The following is a 21841-nucleotide window of genomic DNA, read 5'->3' as shown; positions in this document are numbered from 1 at the left end:
TCTCCAGAAATTTCATGCAGTGTGGTAAGAGTTTGATCCCTCTGTACTGCCCTCAGTTGTGGATGTCCTATTTGTTCTTGTACACTGGCACAAGTATGTTTATTCTCCAGTCATCTGGGCTATGCCTTTCTCTCCACACTGCTATTAGCACCCTCAGGAGCCATTTCTTCCCTATCTCACCCAGCATCTTTATTATATCTGCTGTCACCTCATCTGAGCCTGCGGCTTTCCCCTGACTTCATCTTCCTTAGTGCTGTTCTTACTTCTTCTAAGGTGGGCTCCCTTTCTTCTCTAATTGTAGGCTGTTTCTGGGGCAGTGCAGCTTCTGTGAGGTTTTTTACATTCAGAAGCTGCTGGAAATACTCCTTCCATCTGCCTTTCGTATCCTGTGGACTGGTAAGCAGGTTGTTCCTGTTATCCCGTATGAAGGGTGTGTGGCTGTCTTCTTTATCTTTCTGTCTTTGCCTTGCAACCTGATATAGTTTATTTGTGCTCCTTACTGAGTCACTTTCCAGAAGTTTATACAGTATCTCCGATGCCCTATTATTTGCTACTGCAACTTCTTTTTTAGCTTCTTTGTTAGCCAACCAGTAGTCTTCCCTAGCCTGGTCAGTCTTTTCTATCTCCCACTTCTGCACTCCTTTTTTCTTTTGATAACTTCCTGGACTTCCACCACCAGCTTTCCTTATGTACCTTATTTCCATACCTGGCTCGGTCACATATCTTTTCTGTAGTCCTAACACATGCTGTTTTTTAGATGCTGCCACTCCTCTTCAACTCCACCTATTTCTTCCTCTTCATGGGGTGCTAGAGCCCTGAGTAATTCCTTGAACTGCTGTACTTTCTCTTCAGTCAACTTCCAGGTCTTCAGCCTGGTCTCTGGTGACCTTAGAGCCTTCTATGACCACTGCTTGCAGGTGATTGTGGCAACTAATGCTTTATGCTGTGGGCTGACTGTTTCACTGGGGATGACTTTGCAATCATGGATTCTACCCCAGTCCTTTTTTCCTTATTAGGAGGAAGTCTACCTGAGTTGCATGTTGGCTACTCTTGTATGTGATCTTGTGACTGCCTCTCTTTCTGAACCATGTGTTGACTACTATCAAGCCATTTGCCAGAAAAAAGTCTAGAATTGCTTCTCCTTCATTATTCCTGTTACCCCACCCATGTGGACCCAGGCAGTCTTCATATCCTGTTCTGTCTCAATATGCGCATTCAAGTCACTCATTATCAGCACCAGTTCATGTTGTCCTGCTTTATCTAGTAGGTCCTGCAATTGCTGTCAGAATGCATTCTTTTCCTCACTATCACAACCTTGCTATGGAGCATATGCTGAGATTATGAATGTTGCCCTATCATTATACTGGCATCGGATTGCCATGAGTCTGTTATAAATTCTGATAATATCCCTCACTGCCTTCTGAAGCCTCTCTCTCACCACAATTCCTACACCATTTCTAGCCTGGCCCCCGTCTGAGTAGTAGATTCTGGATCCTAAGCCAAGTGGCTTTGCTGCACTGCCCTTCCATCTCATCTCTTGGATACATAGAATATCCAGCCTCATCCATATCATCATGTCATCCACTTCCAAGCTGCATCCTGTCAATGAACCTACATTAAGTGTAGCAATTCTCAGTTTATCTTTGGCAGGTTGGTTGGTTTTAAGTCCAGCTTTCGCTCAACAGAGCTATCCCAGGTAACCCAGGCTGGGCAACTAGACACTGACCAGCCAGTAGCTTATTGGCCCAGGACTGCTGGGCTTTATGGCGAGCACACACTGGCCAATAGGGGCACATATACCCCTCCCACCGTTAGCAAGGGTCCCTGGTTTGGGTGAAAGTAGGCTGGGTCCTCAACCCACTTATCACCGGTAACTACCATGCCCATTTTTGGCGACATTAGTCAACGTGACCGAATCACATAGAGCCATATTTTACACTGTTGAGTGGCTAGCCCTGCCACGGCATGCAGTCTGTGATCCATGTTCTCCTATCTTGAGGGTACTGCGCACCACAGTAGATGCCCAAAGCGGTTGATCTGTACAATTCTTCCACCTATAGGTCACCATGTAGAGTCTGTGCTGCTGCTAACAGCTCTTAACATACAGGGATTCCCTGCCATAGAAACCTGATGTCCTGCCAGTCTACCAAAGACTCCTGTTGCTTTATAGATATGCTGAACATAACCCAAATGCTCCTTGCATAACATAGGGCATAAAGGTGCTGTTCAGGCTAACACCAGTCCAAGGAACCCAAGAGGTAATCTGTACTTTGAGGAAGGCAAAGGACTAGGGAGAAGGAAGGAGGGAGTGAATACTGCAGTAGTGAAGGCAAGGACATCTACCTTTATGGTAAGATTTTATACAACTGCACTATGTCATTACATTTACTGCTGTAGTATTCTTAACATATGGGAGAGTGCCAAAGCCCAAGAGAAAACTAGGGAGGGGGAAGGAGCAGAAGCGTCCCCTAAAAAGCCATGAATAGCAAAACCAGCCCAAGCTCTAGAGATACCATCCAGCTTGTAGTGCTTGGTAAAGATATGCACAGGTAGCTGCTTCAAGAACAGAATCAGTATCTAAGCCATTGAAAGCACAAGAAGAAGCTACAGCTCTAGTAGAATGAACCTTGACTGAAGAGGGAAGGTTCTTGCCATGAAAAGTGTAACAAAAAGAAATAGCCTTAGAAAGCCAAGAAGAAATAATTTGCTTGGATAGAGCAAGTCCCAATGATCTAGGATGAAAATAAACAAATAAATGATCCAATTTTATAATAGCCTTAGTCTTATCCAAATAAACCCTGAGCTGCCTATGGATGTCCAAAGTATCCAGCACCCTCTCACTGTCAGTTTGTGGAGAAGGGAAAAAAGTAGGCAAATTAATAGACTGATTAAGTGATAGCTCATTAACCACCTGAGGCATAAAAGAAAGGTTAGTGCACAAGAACACTCTATCCTCATGAAAGATCAAAAACTGAGGACAGGGCATAAGGGCCTGTAACTCAGACAGCCATCTCGTAGAAGTAAAAGCTAACAAAAGAACAGTCTTCCAGGAACAATTTGCAAGGAAGCTAAAACAGCAGACTCAAAAGGAGCATTAGTCAACTTCTACAAAACAAAATTAAGATCCCAGGGAGGAGGAACAGTCTTCCTGGGAGGTCTAATATTAAGGACACCTTTAAGAAATTGTTTCACTTCAATTCTAGAAGCTAAAGAATGAGAAAATGGCAGACAAGCAGAGATAGTTGATAAGTAAATAGGCCAAAACAGCATTGAGCAATTCACACAAATAAGAGAGAGCCAAAGGAACATCCACAGTAAGTGGGTCCAGGTTACAAGACAAACACCAAATAGAAACCTCTGCCACAATATTCTGACTAGGGGGGCTATAAATTGTCTGAAGAGTCACTTGATAATTGACAGCAATTTCCCATACCAGAAGTGCCAACCGGCAAAGAAGATAAGATCTCATTCTGCCCTGTTTGTTGATATACCACATCACTGTGGTGATGTCTGTGAAAACCTTGGGAGGCCCTGGAGAGAAAAGAGGATCAAAGCCTGAAGAACTAGTAGAAGAGCTCTCATCCCTTTGATATTGATGTGCTCATTCTGCTAATGAGGCGATCACATCCCCTGCACTTTTAGGGAGCCAAATGTCTGAAGCATCTGAACAATTCCTGAGAGGGAAGAGGGGGATGAAAAGGGGTCCCTGGATTCAGAGACAATTGCTGAATCCACCAGTGAAGTTCTTGTTTGAGAGAAGGAAGAATAGGAACTAAAAAGTCTAGAGGATGTGCATGTTGAAGTCATACTGACTTCAGAAACCATTGAAACTTTTTTATGTGAAGTTTGGCCAGAGGGAGCATTAGAATGGTGAATGCCATGAAACCCAGAGCTCTCAGAAACTCCCTGGTGGTAATGGAAGCCAGAAGAAGAGTGTGAAAGAAGAGTTAAGGCCTTTGGAGGGGGGGGAGCAGGGAAGCCAGCATTAGTACTGTCTGAATCCTGCAACCCAGAAAAACATGAGCCTAAGAAGGAGTCAGAGAAGACTTTTTAAATTTATAGTGAACCCCAGGCTCTGAAGTAGGGAAACAGCAAAATGAATATCTTACAAAAGGATCTCTGGAGAGGACGCCTGAATCAACAGCTCATTCAAGTAAGTTTGGATCCCTTGAAGACTGCAAAAGGCAATCACAGGAGCAGGGCATTTAGTGAACACCCTTGGTGCAGTAGAAAGGCCAAAGGGCAAAGCAGAGAACTGAAAATGCCAGGAAGCAACAGAGAAATGCAAAGACTTCTTGAAAAGAGGATGGATTGTAATATAGAGATAAGCATTCTTGAGATCCAGAGACATCATATAGGTCTGAGGGCATAAGAGAGCAAACAGAATCTGAAGGGACAACATCTGAAAGGAAGGCACTTTTTGAAAAGTGTTTAGATGAGTGAGATCTAGAATAGGTATCCAAGTGCCCTCTTTCCTGTGCCCTAGAAACAGTCTGGAATAGAACCCTTTTCTCTTGTGGGACACAGGCAGTTCTTCAATAGTACCCTGAGTCAAAAGATTTTGAAGAACCTCTGGGAAAAAGGGTAATTGTTCCTGGGGAGTCTGAGGAATAAAATAAAAGAAGGATGGGATTTCCACACCATGAAGTACCCCTGATGAATGACTGACAGAACCCAATAATCCTGAGTGATCTGAAGCCAAACAAGAAGAGAAAGGTGAAGAGCAAGAGGAATGTAGCTGGGAAGAGATAGAGAGTCATACAGCACCTGGTTTGTCTGGAAAGGAAGGCTTCATAGTCCCTGAAAATTGAGGAGCCTTAATAGGAGGTGCCCGTTTGCCACTCTTCTTACCTTTAGTAGAAGGGTGGGACTTCATACGAACAAAGGCAGGCTTAGCAAGGTAGGTAATTTCTCTGAAATTTAGGCAGAGGAAAAACAAACACAAGCTTAGGTTCCTGTAAGGGATTACCCTTATCCTGAAGGGACTTAAACAAATCAGCATCAGCTTCCCCAAACAAATCTTAGAATCCAGAGGAGCATCCATCAACTTAGCCTTAATATCATCAGGTAGAGGTTGAAGCCCTGAGCCACAAATACCTCCTCATCACTGAACTAAAAACAGCATCCCTAGAGGAGGCATCTGCTGCATCATAAATACATTTAATAGAATGACAAATGACTTGAGAGGAACTCCCTAGCAAGGAAAGAACAGAAGTTTTAACCCCAGAGTCTGGAAAATCAGAAATAAGTTGACAGACCTGAGAAAGAAGAGCCAACACATACCTAGACATATGGATCTGATAATGAATAGCCCTAAAAACTAGGGTAACAGAAATGCAAACCTTCTTACTCCGCCTTTCCGTAATTCTGCTGTCCTTGTCAGTAGGCAATAACTTGGGCAAAGGAAGCAAATGAGATGACTTATCAGAAGCTACAGACACTACAGAGTTGTTAGCAGCAGGACATTTATATAAAAATAACAATCCTCAGACACCCTATAAACCCTGTCAGGTTTCTTGGGAGCAGTGGGTAGAGAATCAGGCACATGACAGGCATTGGAAAAAGCATCCAGCAAAACAGCCAAAACAGGAGGAATAGCCTCAGGCTTAGGAGATTCTAACTGCACCAACTCATAGTACATCTTATAGATAGAGATCTGAGCAAAATGCCACTTAAAAAGCCATCATCCTAGACAGTGTGGCCCCAAAGGAAATTTCCACAAAAGGAACATCAGGACTAATAGATTTCTCCTCCTCTGATCCATAGTCCAAAGGAAAAGGAATTTGAGTAGAATAAGTCACGGATTTGTCATCAGAATCTAACTCATCTTCATTAAGCCAATGTCACAATACTATTTTAGACTTTAAATTATTTGTCAGAAAATTAAAGTTAAAGTACATTTTTCATGAAATTGCTGTTAAGAGGAAGAATAATTTTTGGATGAACAGTACTGTTAACCCCCCATTGGTCAACACACTCAATACTTTTTCTACAGTTTGTGAAAATGAAATTTATGAAGTATTTAGAGGGTCAGAAAATGAACAGAAAATCATTATAAAAATAATAACAAGAAAAGTTATAAATGTAGTAAGAGAAGTCACAATTTAACACAAATACAAGCTAAAGTGTTGGGAGAATTAAGGACTTATACAAACCTTAGATACATGAAGTGCAGGGGTCAGTGGTTATGGAAAATTCTGATTACAATGAAGCAATAGTGTTAATGTTAACTGATAAAACTAACTATAGCAAAGTGTCCAAAGACAAAGGGCAGGATTCACGAAGCCTCCGTGTAAGAGTTATAACTCTTACACGGAGGCTGCAGTTAAACGGATTGATGTCAGCATGCTCTGCATATTCATGAGAGCATGCTGAATCACACCTAAGTCTAACACGGTCCATGTAAGACAGTAGGGGGCGTGTCCGTAGGCCGAGCCCTGCAAGCGGACACGCCCCCAGAAGAGTAAAAGTGCCCAAAGTAAACACCCACGACAGAGTCCACGGAAATGTGAATAAACACAACACAACACATGCCCCCACAGACTATGAACATAAAATATATAAATGAACATGTTATATATTTTTTTTAAATTGTAAAGATGTTTGCCCGTGAGTGCGCTCGTTTGCGCGGGCGTGCCTGTAGTGCAGCTACAGTTAGCAGTCAGTGGGAAAGCATATAAGAACTAAATATGCAAAGTAAGCCAAGAAGCAATAGCGTAGCGGTAGAGAGCTGAAGAGCAGACATTCATGGTTCGAGCCCCCACAACACCAATTTTTATTTTTTAGCAAAATAAGCACGAAACAAGTCCCTGACAAACATGTACACATATAAAATCACATTTTATGTAAAATGTAATGAACTAGTCCATTTATTTTGAAGAAATGTGAGGTAACAAAACAATAAAAAATTGCCAGATGTGTCTATAGCTGAGCTACAGTTTAACAAGGTGAGTGCATCTGCCCGTAGGTGAGCAGTGGTTTAACAGGTGCAAAATGAGTGCCTGTAGCTGAGCAGTGGTTTCACACGCAGAAACTGTGTGACCCTAGCTGAGCTGAGCGTAATATGCGTGCTGACAGCCAAATGAGGCGTAAGCCAGCGCACCCCGTTTGCTCGGAGCTGCGCCCCGCGCCAACAAGCTAACCGACGGGCAATGTGTAGCAAGCTGTAAGAAACTGCCTTTACACAGACACACCCCTTAGCCTGTCTAGACAGTGATAAAATATAAAAAGCAGTAGCTAGGTTCGAACCCAGGATACCATGCACCATAGTCAAGGTACTGAACCACTAAGCTATGACAGCTGTACTCAGAAATGCAGTAATAGCAAATATATAGGAATGAATAGAAAGTGGAGCATGACAAAGCAGGTTTTGTGAAGTGGATACAATTCCAAAATGGCCAATCACAGATAAGTGCGGGAAAAACAGCATATATAAGCCCCATAGGCGGGAATACACAGCATAAACGATTGTAGAACTGACTTGCAGCCAGAATGTCAGGTGTAGGTGAGGGTAGTTGCTTTCGAGCACAGAGGTGGGGCATTGAGGAGTCCAGATACATGGTCTGGCTCCTAGTCCACAATCATGAGGCCCAACTCATGCAGGGCCAGGTCCTGTGGGGAGCATATAGGGCTGAGGCGTGGGATCGGTTGGCTCATGATCTTACCAGTGCCACAGGGATTCCAAGGACTGGTGAGCAGGTCCATCACCACCATGCGGACTTGAAGAGACGCAAGCAGGACCAATTGAATCTTTGGATACCTGAGGCCCGGCAAATGCCCAACGCCCCACTACTGAGTAAGTTACATTTAATTATGTATGTAAGAAATTAAATTAGCTGATATTATGAAGATGTGTATTCCAATATTACTTCATTTATATTACAGCTGCAGGTGTCCGTTCTGCGAACCGCAGAGCCTATGGCGATAGGCTGGTGTGGTTGCGCCACCAGGCAGGTCAGTAATCCACTCCCAGTAACTGTAAAGAAATATAAAAGTATGACAGTTAGCAAAATAGTGCAGTGTAGTCACTAAGTAATAAAATGTGCAAGTAACAGTGTAAAAGTGTTTGCAAGTATTGCTTGATTACAAAAGTGTGTTGCAGTCTGAAATCCAAACAGAAAAATGAAAATGTCTGAAATAAAGTCTGAAATAAAGATGCCCCACCTATAATATCATAGTGCACAACCTGCAGCAGGCTGAAAAGTACAGCTGCAGAAGATGAGCAACTCTCATGCGTGAAATATATCCCTGTTGAAATACTGAAACATGACAGAAGTGAGACTGCTGGAAAGGATTGTAATAACTACATGTCAATAAAGCCTAGAAGTAAGTACCATCCTGAATAGTAAAATGAAAACAAGTGAGAGGGTGTGAGAAAGAGTTATGAATCCACCAATAAAGTAGTAATAACCCCTGTATAAAGTATACTGCAGTCAGTACAGAATGAAATGAATGTGATAAGTAGAACCAAACTGCGAAATGTGTCCAAAGTGTTGCTGCAGCTGGAATGTGTATCCCAAAATCTGGATATGTTGCTCTCAGTCTGCAATATGCAGATAGTATGATTGTCTGAAATATCAAACATCCACAGTTGTCTATAGCTATATAAAGCAAATGTAGCAGGATGATGTAGCTGAACAAAGCCAGATATGAACGTGTATGAATAACAATAAAATGTATATTGATGTAGCAGTAATAGTCCTATCACCAAACTGAAGTAGTTATCATATAGGAAACTGTAGTTAGAACATTAGTGTGTATATATCTGTAGCTATTAGAAATGTACAGCATATGTATTGGTATTCAAAGGTGTTAATAATATTTTCTTCACCCCACCCTATAACCACATATAATCCATTCCACGTGAAAATGGTATGTGCAACCACAATTAACACCCCTGGACATTTGTCCTGATGGGTCATAAATATTTGCATGTCCGTTGATGCATCTGCCCTGTTCATACATCCAAACCTGATGGCCTGTTGCCATCAATCAACCCTGCATGTTGTTGGACTGTGTATTGCTGTTCAAATTATGCATGTGTTATGCTTGCTGTTCAATGGTGTGAATATCTGGGTGTTTGGTTAATGGGAATACTAATGCATGCTGTTACAACTAATTGCGAATGGTATTGTATGTTACTAACCCAAACTGTCATGACATAATGCAAAACATAGAACGACAGGGAAGGCGGGTTCCAGCGGTCCCACCTTTCCCACCTCAGCTGGCGAGTGCACCTGGCACTAGTGCCCAGTTTGGACCCTCCTCCGGTGGCCCTGTGCCACCTGTGGGTGGAAGCGCTGTAGGGGATGGGGCCCGTCCCCCTTCTGCAAGCGTGGCCGGAGGAGAACCACCACTCACCCTCTGTAGCGTCTGGACTGTGGTGCATAGGGAGATCTGGGACTCTGTTCTTGAGCCCCTACACCAGCTTGAGGCACAGGTGGAACAACTTACAGGCATGCCTGTTGCCCGGCCTACACAGCCCCCAGCACAGCCGCATCCTGGGCAATGAAGGAACAGTGGCAACTGCCCATGGGTGGGGATATCAGTTCCACTGTTGCCATCTGTGGCTCATGGGCTCTGGATATCCAAACCTCCGTCCCCGTCAATTGTGTAACCACCCCACACGTGTCATACACTGCCCCTGTATGCATCTTGTTTGTCTTGTCTGTTGACCTGCCCAACCTACCTCCCCAGCTATACCGACTTCCTTCACCTGACATACCACTCTCACCTGAAAAAAAAAAAGGGCACTCTGTACCCACAAAAAAATTACGCCCCATACATAGCTGCCCATTCCACACATATATCTACCAGACATGGAAACTATCAATTACAATTGGCTGTACAACAAGTATTATTGTTGTCCTTACACCTCTCTCAGGGGTGGAAGGTATCAAATGTCACACCAAATTACAAACATATGCACAGCTGTTGCTGATGAAGAAATGGGCAGCTATGGGCCTTACCTACATCCCTCCTGCAAAACCCAAGCTTGTTTCCCTACTGTCTTACCCTCTTTGTGACCCCTTTTTCACCACTTTCCTGTCTCCCCATTTTCATTTCTTTCAAAGAAAATAGCACGGGTGTGCGCAAGAGTAAGCACGTTTAAGCGGTTGTAAGCGGGTGTGCGCGTGTGTGCGCGTTGCTAAATGCCATTGCACATGCGTGAGCTCCGCGCAAACCAGCGCTAACCCGGTTACAACTGCTTAAAAGTGCCTTAGTCACTCTGATTGACAGGTCCTGTAGTCAGTTCAAAAGCAAAATAAACTCCCACTGTCGGTCCCGAACCCAGGAAACAGTAGTCTGCATGACTTACCACTAAGCCATGACTGTTATACAAGAACATTGTGCTAAAATAAATATATCATGTAATAGTAGGAATGAATGCAAAGAGAATATAGGATGTGTAGTACACAAAGCATATCATTTAGAATTACTGTCAAAACTAGTGGATTTCCATAATAGGAGTGTGTGAACAGAAACAGCCATGCTAGTTGGTAGCTAGTAGGTAATAATGTCACTGTAGCACCTTGCAAGCCACACACATACTCACAGCAGGATAATCACTGCCCATACCCCACAACCTCTTACAGGAACACATCCGGACCAAGTAATAAAATATGTGGAGCAAAGGCCCAAAACCAGGGACACATTACAAATAATGTTACAACAAACTCAGACAGTTCAGAGAGTAACAGGTTCTGCATTTTGTGGGATGTTTGGAAGGGTATGAAGTCTGAAACTTGAATGTTTGTCACTATATTCTGGCTTGAGCCCAGAGTGATTTGCCAGAAAAAGCTGTGCATGAGATATTGACCAAAATATGAGGCAGAAATGTGGACAACCTGTAAATATTTGTACACATGAGAGGTCTGACACCACCATATTTGAATAGTTAAGAGCCTAGACATAGCAACAGTGAATGAGTTACAGGGATGCCCCACAGACTCCATGTGAAATGTACAAACAGTAGGCAGAAAGGTGTAACAACACATGCAATGGTAACTATGGAGTCCTGAAAGTATTCACCACTTGCATGACAGAATAAGTGTAGTAATACATATGCTCATGCTAACCCACAGTCACAACTGCAACATACCAGACAATTTAATGGGTGTACCCCACTGATATGTACCATTCCATGAGACAGATAACAGATGAACCTGAGAGTCTCTGGGGCCTGCTTAGCAGCATACTCAAATACCCTAATAGATGTCAAGGCCCACACCATGGCCAGACCACACTGCATGCTGTAACACCCTAGCAGATGTAGCAAGCATTCCAAGGTGTGAATGTACATGGAAAATAGGAAAGCCACAGCAGCACACTACAGTCAGGACACCTAGCAGGCATACATGTAGTGACTGTAAAGGGCAAATATTGAAGCCTTAGCAAAAAAGTGCAAGCAAAATTGCAAGGAAAGCACATACACACACACATTAACAGTAGTAGTAGTTGTAGGTGTCAGTGTACATACACAGTTAATACAGGAAACTGGAGAAATGAATGGAGGAATGTTAATCTACAACACAGCTGGAAATATGAGAGAGATACCAACCTTTACACTCACAGAACATTGTCCACAGCATACCAGCATGGTCCCTGCCCTTAAAATCTGAAAGGGCTACACCTATCTCACATACCTTTTTATAGCACTGTTCTGAAATCACAGTGAGAACTGCAATCAGTACACAACTGGCTGCATGCAATTAGCAAATGCTGGCTAACAATTGGTGCAGAGGCCATCACATGATCATATGCAGATACCTACAAAAGTATGCTGTACTCCCAGTCCACACATGCAATACTTTCATTGCACCCTGAGGAGGACGTGAGAGACAGACAGAGAGAGAGAGACAGAGACAGAGACAGAGAAAATTGAAATTAAGCAGACACAAACAAAACTGTTCAGCAACAGCCACCTGAAAGCTGACAACTGGCAAGTGGAGCAGCAGGACAGAAAACCAGATGGCAACACAAGCAGCTGTGACAAACACAGGTAATGTAAAGTAATACTATAAAGGTCTACATACTGTGAACCCTCCATATGTGTCATTGGTCTGTATCCATATTTATATGAAGATGTGTAAAGGGCAGGGGACATACAGTAACTATCAGTGAAGGCTGTGCATACATTTGTATGTGAGAGCATCTATGTGCACATATCAATGTAGGTTGACTGTAGGTTGTAGTGCAATGTACAAAGTAGGTTTCACAGTTATGTATGTTTAGCAGTATGTTAGTGTGTGTATACAGTATGGTAGACAAACATGTTGATATACCTGTCTATCATATGGATACGTATGGATGTCAAAATATGTATATATATATATATATATATATATATATATATATATATATATATATATATATATATAAATATATATGATATGCATATATGTATACATACATAGAGAGAGATGTAGGAATACATAGACAGATGTAGATAGATAGAATATGTACAAACATATTTATGTAATACACACATACAGATATAGATATATGTAGATACATATACATAGACAGACTGATCTGACTATCTACAGGTATGACTGTATATGATGACCTCAACACCCCCGTCCCACCCCTCTGTCACTCTCACCCTCTGTGTGTACCCCCTCTCCATATCTATGGCAATATATGTACATCAATATATGTATGTGTATATGTATACAGACATATATATACATATATATATATATATATATATATATATATATATATATATATATACATATAGATATATATATACATATATATATATATATATATATATATATATATATATATATATATATATATATATACAGAGAGAGAGAGAGAGAGATGTATATATATTCTGAGTGAGGCACATGTGTACAGATGCATTGCAACAGGTGCCTGGTGACAAAGGCATGGAGTGAACACCAGTGTCAAAACCGGAGTACTATACCCCATTTCAAATCACCTACACCAGTAACCACCAGATATGTGATTGGCTGCCCACCACTGCATGTGTCAGGGGTGAACAGGGTCATAAATGTGTACAATAGTGCCCCCAATGATATTCACAGTGGCATACTATTCCTGGAATACCTGCACATGGTATGTGTCAGCAGACATGGTGTGTCAGCTATGGACATGTAGGTCAGTGTACCCCTCCACACCACATAATGGATGCCATGTTATGGACCTCACATGACAGCTGCAGATATGGAGAAGGACACAGTGACATGTACAACACTGTGACAATGCACTCAAACACATTACCAATGCACAGTGACTGACAACACCACAGAGTACACACATACTACCCACATAGAGGTTACCACTCCCGGATTTACATACGTAAGTCACAGCCATGACAGATGTCCAACAACCATAGTAACACCTCACACCATCCACAACCTAAATGACTGCTGTGTGTCATCCATGCCACTGCAATAGAGAGCACATTTGTAGGTAAAAGTTCCTACCCACAGATAAGACATACCCTGCAATAAACCACACAGTGTTAAGAAGCAAGACTCCCCATGAGTACATGTCACACATACCCCTGCTGAATGTTAGTCAGATAGGTAATATGCCATATGAGTCACCCTGTGTAACTGTGTGACAGCAGCAGGTAGCATCACACCACATGTGTCACAATGGTCAGGGTAGCAGAACAGTATGCTGCTGTAGTCCCAGGTGCAATAGCATATTGTATAGTATTTTATTGTAATGTAATGTATTGTGTTGTATTGTATTGGTATGTTGAGGTGCCTCCTGTGTGGAGTGGAACCACTGGTGCTGTGCGCCAGTGTACAGGTACATATCCTGTAGTCAGGCTAGTGTTACATAGCACTTCTATATGTGTGTTTAGCTCCTGTCAGAGTTTATGTAGCATGCAACTGGGGATACCATCAGGTCCCAGTCATGTTGTGTATTCTGCTTTCATGAGGGCGGCTCTCACCTGGACATCTGTGATGACAGGGAGATTACAGTCAGCTGGGATAACTATGTCTTATTTTGGGGGAGAGGGCGGGGTGACACCTGCACTGAACCTGTCTGCCACAATGTTGTCAATATCTGTGGTTTCAGTGAAATATTTGTTGTTGTGTACTAACTATGGGCATAGAGGATGGATTCTGACCAGGTTGCTAACACAACTGAAGAAGGCCTTCTGGTTATCTGTAGTGTCCCTCTTGATTTCCCTCTCAAGGTTGCCCATGGATGTTTATATGATGGAAAATAGATCCTTACTAGTGCTGCTTAGACATGCCTTCCCTTTATGGAATTATGCTCTGTCTTGAAGTAGCTTCCATCTTTTGTAATACAATCTGTCTATGGCTGGGGTCCACCAGACAGGATGCTGTCCCTTTGTGGAGAGTGTCTTGGTCATATATGGGATTGCATGATCCATGCATTCTCGGAGATGTCTGTAGAAAGCATTTGTGTAGGGGTCAGCATTGTGGGTTGTGTCTGCCACTGGCCCAGTGGGCTGAAAGGATACCATGTCACTGTTACAAAGTGTAAAGTTTGCATCTGCAATGTTATTCACTATAGTCGTTTGTGCTGGTGGTGGAGGTGGGATATGTATATCCAGGGCAATTAGTGTGTGGTCAGCTCACAATAGTTGATGATGTAGGCCATACAGTACCTAGATACAAACCCCCAGAGTGAGGAGGTGCTCTGGACCTGAATCAGTGTTCTGACTGCTGGGGTTTGGTAGTATGTCATATGGAGTGTGCCAGGTACTGTTGCACAGTTGCTGGCTGAGCACTGATACCTGGCCATTTACATGTGTATCCACCAATAGACAGACAGATGCTATATATGTGAGATATGTTGTATCATAACAGTCGAGTAGCATGTGTAGTATGTGTGCCAAACTATGCTGACATATATTGCTGATATCAGGTTACTTTCTTTTTCAGGTACATGGCTCACCCGTGAAATCCCGCTTACTCCACAGCTGAGGATGAGGAGATACACCAGAGCCTGGTGCGGGATTATGCAATACTCTTTTCCTGCACCAGCCAGAATCAGCAGGAGAAGGCTGCACTGTGGCAAGACCTGGTCCGTTGGGTAAATGACATAGGCACGCATAATAGGACATATGAGCAGGTACGACATCACTGCAGTGATTTAATCAGAAATGTCCATCAGCGTGCATCGGATATCCACAGGCAACAGGTTGCCACAGGTGGTGGGGTGGCTACACATCCCCCACTCACCAGACTGGAGGGACTACTCATGAGTGTAGTGGCTCCAGTCCACCAGCAACAACAACAGCAGCAGGCATGCATTATGATGGAGGCTGGAGCCACGCAGCAGCATGACAGTGAGTGTGCAGGTAATATGCCATATGTATAGTTGACTGTTGTGTACACTGGTAGTTAATGCATGTGTGAGGTGTGTCCTTGGTTTGTAGCTGTCACCATAGTATTTAATGTGCAAGTGTGATATCCTCAATATTAGCAGCTGACCTGTGAAAGGCGACTGTTGTACTACTGACCTGTATCATACTCAGTAACAATGGCACAGTTGTGCCCACTGACATTAGTTTCTTCACATCTGCAGGTCCCTCCGGTGTAACAGCAATGCAGCCTATCCATGCTGGTGAGTGTGTATTAACAATACCTGTAATAGTCTTGATAGTAATAGTAATATTAGGCTCACTTAGTAGTGCTCTTTGTATGCATGTAGGTGTGTCTGTGTCTGTGTGTTGATATCACGCATACTGAGTAGTGTACAATTGTGTGCAACTGTGTGCATGTGTACATGTGCATGTGTGCATGTGTGCACCTGTGCATGTGTGCATGTGTGCATGTGTGCACCTGAGCATGTGTGCATGTGTGCACCTGTGCACGTGTGCATGTGCGCATGTGTGCATGTGTGCATGTGTGCACCTGTGCATGTGTGCATGTGTACACGGGTGCACCTGTGCTCGTGTGCATGTGCGCATGTGCGCATGTGTGCATGTGCGCATGTGTGCATGTGTGCACCTGTGCATGTGTGCATGTGTGCATGTGTGCACCTGTGTACGTGTGCATGTGTGCACCTGTGCATGTGTGCATGTGTGCACCTGTGCATGTGCGCATGTGTGCATAAAGCATGTGCGCATGTGTGCATGTGTGCACCTGTGCACCTGTGCATGTGTGCACCTGTGCATGTGTGCATGTGTGCACCTGTGCATGTGTGCATGTGTGCACCTGTGCATGTGTGCATGTGTGCATGTGCGCATGTGTGCATGCCTGGACCTGTGCATGTGTGGATGTGTGCATCACTGGTAATGTGTAAACATTGTAAACTGTGTTTCCTGTTTCCCTCCCACAGGTTCTGGTGCTGCTCTGATGTCATGCAGCAGGGAACCTGAATCAGGTGCCATGGGTACTGATAATGATGACATCTGTGTAATGGCACAGGAAGATACGCCAGGGTCCGCCATTGGTCAGCCGATTGACAGTACACAGCTGTCGACCCCATCAATGTGCACAGTTATCCTGCCAATACACCCTTTGTCATCAATGTCCCTAGGTGATGGCCATCATACAGTGGGCATTGACCAGGGTAATGTGGTATCTGTGGCACATGCCTCCCCACACAGCAGCCATGGGCATGGCCCAGAGATGGTACCACACAGACAGATGTCCAGGGGTTCTCGTGGGAGCATCCGTGAGCACACTGCCCCTGTCAGATGTGCCCACAGAGGACTTACAACCTCAGCTATGTTTCGGGCTGTCATGCAGGCACAGTCACGTATGGAACGGTACACCAGACAGGGTCTGAGGGAGCTGACAGCATGTCGCACAGCCATGACTGACAGTATGCGTGACATTGCGGCTGCCATCCGTAATTTCAACGATGTCATAGACAGACGTTGTGGGGCCATATTAGACTGGTTCCACAACTACACGTCCATGATCCAGTACGTTGGTGGACAGTTGAGACATTGACGTGGGCGTATGCCAGCAACAGCAGCAGCTGGCAGTCATCGCGGATGACAACAGGGCCGCGGCCGTCCCCATAGTGCCAGCAGCAGCCCCAGAATTGCTGGGTCTGTGCTGTCATCAGACCGCCCCAGGAGACCATGTGCACGTGGCTCTTGCCAGGCCTGACAGGGATCTGTGTCCAGTCAAAGAACACCTGCTTCTGATGACAGTACCCAGTCTGGGTTGGTACTGGATACGGTCCGTAGCACCCCTGCAAGGCACAGGTACCGTGTCCATGGCCAGAGACACTGATCTGTATGACCTGGCAGGTACAGTCTGTGGCTGTCCACAAACACCAGTATATGGCAGCCATGAGGTGGAACTGTGTGCATCCATATACACATGCGAATTGACAACACCTAGGGCTACCGCATACATGCACACACTGCATCAACATTGCCCCACCTTGTACTGCTGTCCCTCACCAACACACATACACATACATGTCAATAGGTGGTATCGGTGGTTGACTCAGGCATACCAAGTTCATACCCTGTGCATATGATGAAACTGTGCCACCTCCTGCAATCTGTAACATCAGTGCAGGTACAGGTTAATATGTTGCTGATGCACAGGGTGACTACATAGACGTGTAGTAATAGTATCATGTTGTTAACAGCACTGTGTGCTGAAATAATTGTGGGTATATCACAGCATGCCTGATGCAGTAAGGGTGTGATTGTCATGTACTGTTGTCTACATCCATGGTAAGTACCATGGTGTATCATCTGCACATGTTGGCATACTGGTGGTAAGGATGTCAACAGAAGGCTACATACATAGGTAGCACAGGGGATAAGGTAATGAATGTATTAATACGCAATGATGGACATGTAAACTGCAAGTGGCATGTTGCTCACACTGGACTCTGCAATGCGGATGTTTGAGGATGTTGATATGTGTGCAGTACTACACAACTGGTACAGGACACACAGGAGCACCCTAGCACTGCAAGCTCACATCTCATACCATGCTAGACAGCCCCAACACACAAAACTAACTGTCACAGGAGGGAGAGTCCCCATACATGTCAGGGATACTATGGTGGCAGGCCAGGTAACACACATCCTACTATGTATGGAACCACTGAGTGAAGGCTCAGTGTCTGTTATTTGACATGTGTATTACTGCAGGTATGAGCACATGGGTTTCCATCCAGTTATTGTACATCCTGACAGTGCATGGTCTGTACACTTGTGTGCACTGAGACTGGACCCTAGCCATCTGACCTGTGTATTTCCATGTACATGTGCATAGTGCCTTCCTATTTGCAGTGTTACGTACTGGAAGTGGTACAGCTTGTTTGTTGTACAATGGACTACATGCAGCCCTGCTTACTGTAGCTTTGTTTTCATGAATGTTTGCTTGCAATTACCCTGGAATACTGATCCCACCTGCAATGCATAGTTACAGAGCTTCTGTGGACTCCTAGTGACATCTGCATAGCTTACTATATGTATGGCCATGTCTCACTTGACAGAATGTCACTGTTTGTCCTGTTCACATGTACGTTGCCTGTGACACATTGCATATGACTTACCTGGCATTGTCCACGTGAGCAGTCATATATGCTACTGCTAACTAATCACAGGCACTACACCCTCACATATTCATATTCTGTTGAACCACCTGCTTCGCTAGGGATGGCTTGCACCTGTCACCCCTGGGCTTTCAGATATTGGCAAAGGCTCTTGCTACCCCCATAGTGCCTATGTTAGGCAAGGCTCAAATGACAAACCCACCTTCATAGGTATCACAAGGGATAAGAAACTAAGAGTAATGCTACCGAACGCCAGAAGTCTAAACCTCAAGATGCATGCACCCGAAACTCTCCATGGCATGGAGAACATCGATATCTGTGCAGTAACAGATGCCTGGTTCAGGGCTACTGAGAGCACCCCAGCACTACCAGGTTATACCTCATACCATGCTTTTCAGCCCCAAAACTTGGATCGAACCACAAATAGAGGGGGAGTATTGATATTCATCAAAGATACCCACACCTCCAGGTTGGTGGCAAAGCACCAAGCATCAGAGACTATCCATGTGAACCTAACAATGGGTGAAACTGCCTTCCAGGTTATAGCCTGCTACAGACCACCCTCCCAAACCCAAAAACTGCACTTGGCCGTCCTGTGAACAGTGGAAATATGAAGGTCTCTCCAAGCACCATTATATTGGGCGACGTCAACTACCCAAACATGGACTGGGAGCATGACTCTAGCTCCAACACCCTAGGCCAAAGATTCCTAGAATATATGAGCTCAAATGCTATGGAACAACTTGTTACCACTCCCACAAGAAGGGGAAACATACTGGACCTGATCATCACCAACATGGGGACTCTATGCTCCAGACCAGAAGTGTATCCCTCACTGGTAAGATCAGACCATAAACTAATCTCACTGGATATTCACATCCCGACCCCACCCCCTGCCCAGAACACCACAGTGAACAACTTCTCTAAAGCAAATTCACACTCCTCAAAACTGAGGTGGAAACCTTCAAAGCCCCCGAGCCTGTGGAAACTACAGACCAGACCGCAGATTCCGCTATAAACGCATTCTATGGACACCTTCAGGAATGCATGGATCATGTGATCCCGAATAAAACCAAGACCCATTCCTCCAAAGGCAGACGTCCTGTCTGGTGGACCCCAGCCATAAACAAACTACACAATAGAAGGAGGAAGCTACTAAATGATACAGCAAAATCCCAAAAGGGAAGGCATCACTGATCAGTATTAGCAAATAACTACAGGCACTCATAAGATTGTCTAAGGCCAGCTTTGAGAGAAATTGCACAGGACACTAAGGATAATCACAAGGCTTTCTTTAGTTATGTTAGGAACCTGGGTGGTAATTCCCAGATATGCTCAGAGGTAGTCCAAAATGTCAATAGAAACACCAAACCCACAGACATTGCCAACATTCTAGCTGACAGGTTCAGTGCAAACTTCTCACCCTCCACACCGAAAGGGCAAATATGTATCCCAGCAGAGTGCTGCCCCCCTGACATCTCAGATGCTCAGGTAAGAGCCACCCTCTCCAAAGCAATACACACTGCATCAATGGGACCAGACAGTGTCCCAGGCTGTGTCCTACATGACCTCCAAGACGTGCTACAACCAAACATAAAACTACTGTTCAATCCCAGCCTTACTACAGAATATGTGTCCAAAGTGTGGCGTACAGCAACAGTGGTCCCTCTACAGAAAGGTGGTGCCTCAACGGATCCTGGACACTATCGCCCCATAAGCCACACTAGCTTGGTCTGCAGAGCAATGGAAAGGATCATCATGGACCACATAAATATAGATATTGGGGACCTACAGACACTGGTTCATACCCAGTTTGGCTTTGTTAAGGGCAGATCCTGCTTCTCAAACCTGGTTGATTTCTTTGAAAGAGTCACCAAGGCCATTGACAAGGGGAAGGTGGTCCACACAGCCTACCTGGACCTCGCAAAAGCCTTCAATACAATACCCCACTCGGGCATTCTAGAGAAGCTCACCAGCTTAAATATAAACCCCTATGTCACTAGATGGATTGCACACTGGCTCAAGGACAGAACCCACATGGTTAGAATTGCTGGAGCCATGCCAGACTCAAAACCAGTTACAAGTGGTGTCCCACAAGGCTCAGTCCTGGGACCTCTCTTGTTTGGTATATATTTATCGGAGGTACAGGCCAACACGGAAGGACTGTGGCTGACCAGATATGCAGATGACTGCAAACTGGCCGCCATAATCTACTCTCCAGCCAACACAAGCATCTTCCAAAGGGGCCTCATAGAAACAGACAACTTGTGCCAGAGCCATGGCCTCCAGCTGAATGCAAAAATGTGTATAGTCATCCCCTTTGGCAAAAACAAAGTGCCCACAAAGTACCACATAGGTGGTACTCCATTACGTACAGAAGAAGTAATTAGGGACCTGGGGACCCAAGTTGATAGCAATCTCTCATTTGACAACCACGTGGCCAAAGTGGTTAGAAAGACATTGTATATAGCCCACCCCATCATGAAGGGATTCACATCTACATCAGGGGAGGACATCGTGCCTCTTTACTCATCCCTCATCAGGCCCATAATTGAGTACAATCCCCCTGTTGGGATGTACCTTACCAGACGCCTGCAGGAACTGGAAAGACCCCACAAGTACCTCACCAAAAGGATCAAAGGGCTCAAACAGATGCCATATGCTGACCGGTTAAAGAAACCCCAGCTCTACTCAGTGGCATGCCGCCTGTTCAGAGGCGATCTGTGCCTAATGTATAACGCCATGTCAAACCCAGAATTAATGGGCATGCTGCACCTGAGAATATCCAAATCCTGTCGGGCTACACGCTTGAGAGACCTGAACCTCAGCACTGAAATAAATAGGACATGCTGGAGGGAGAGATTCATAACCCAGAGGCTCACTTCACTCTGGATTAAAATCCCAGTCCAGGTTAGGCAGAGTCCCTTATTGACTCTCTTCAAGAGGAATCTTGATGAGTGGATGGGACATTGTAGGTTTACCCCGGGTATCACTTCTGTGTCACTGTTAGACAGAGGCACAGTATACTAACCTTGGAAAAGGGCATGGCAAGATATATTTACAATGGATGGCGACAGCCAAACACATTCTGGCTAGGTTCTTAAATGCCCTAGGGCAGATAGCCTAGTATGACGCTTTGAACCTATGAACCTATGTACCTTGTTCCCCATTGGCCCTATGTGCTGTTAATCACCATGGTAATCACAATACTATGGTAGCATGTGCAAAGGTCAGTTGTCAGTCACCTCTATGGTACAGTTGTGGAATATGTGGGTCATGTGGCAATGTCACAGCTGCCACATGTACACAGTCAACCCTCTCCCCTACACATAGACATACAACA

The sequence above is a fragment of the Protopterus annectens genome, chromosome 7.part0 (assembly GCF_019279795.1).
Source record: "Protopterus annectens isolate FY-2018-M chromosome 7.part0, PAN1.0, whole genome shotgun sequence".
Classification (NCBI taxonomy): Eukaryota; Metazoa; Chordata; order Ceratodontiformes; family Protopteridae; genus Protopterus; species Protopterus annectens.
The sequence above is the reverse complement of the archived record's forward strand: the minus strand, read 5'-3'. Positions refer to the sequence as shown.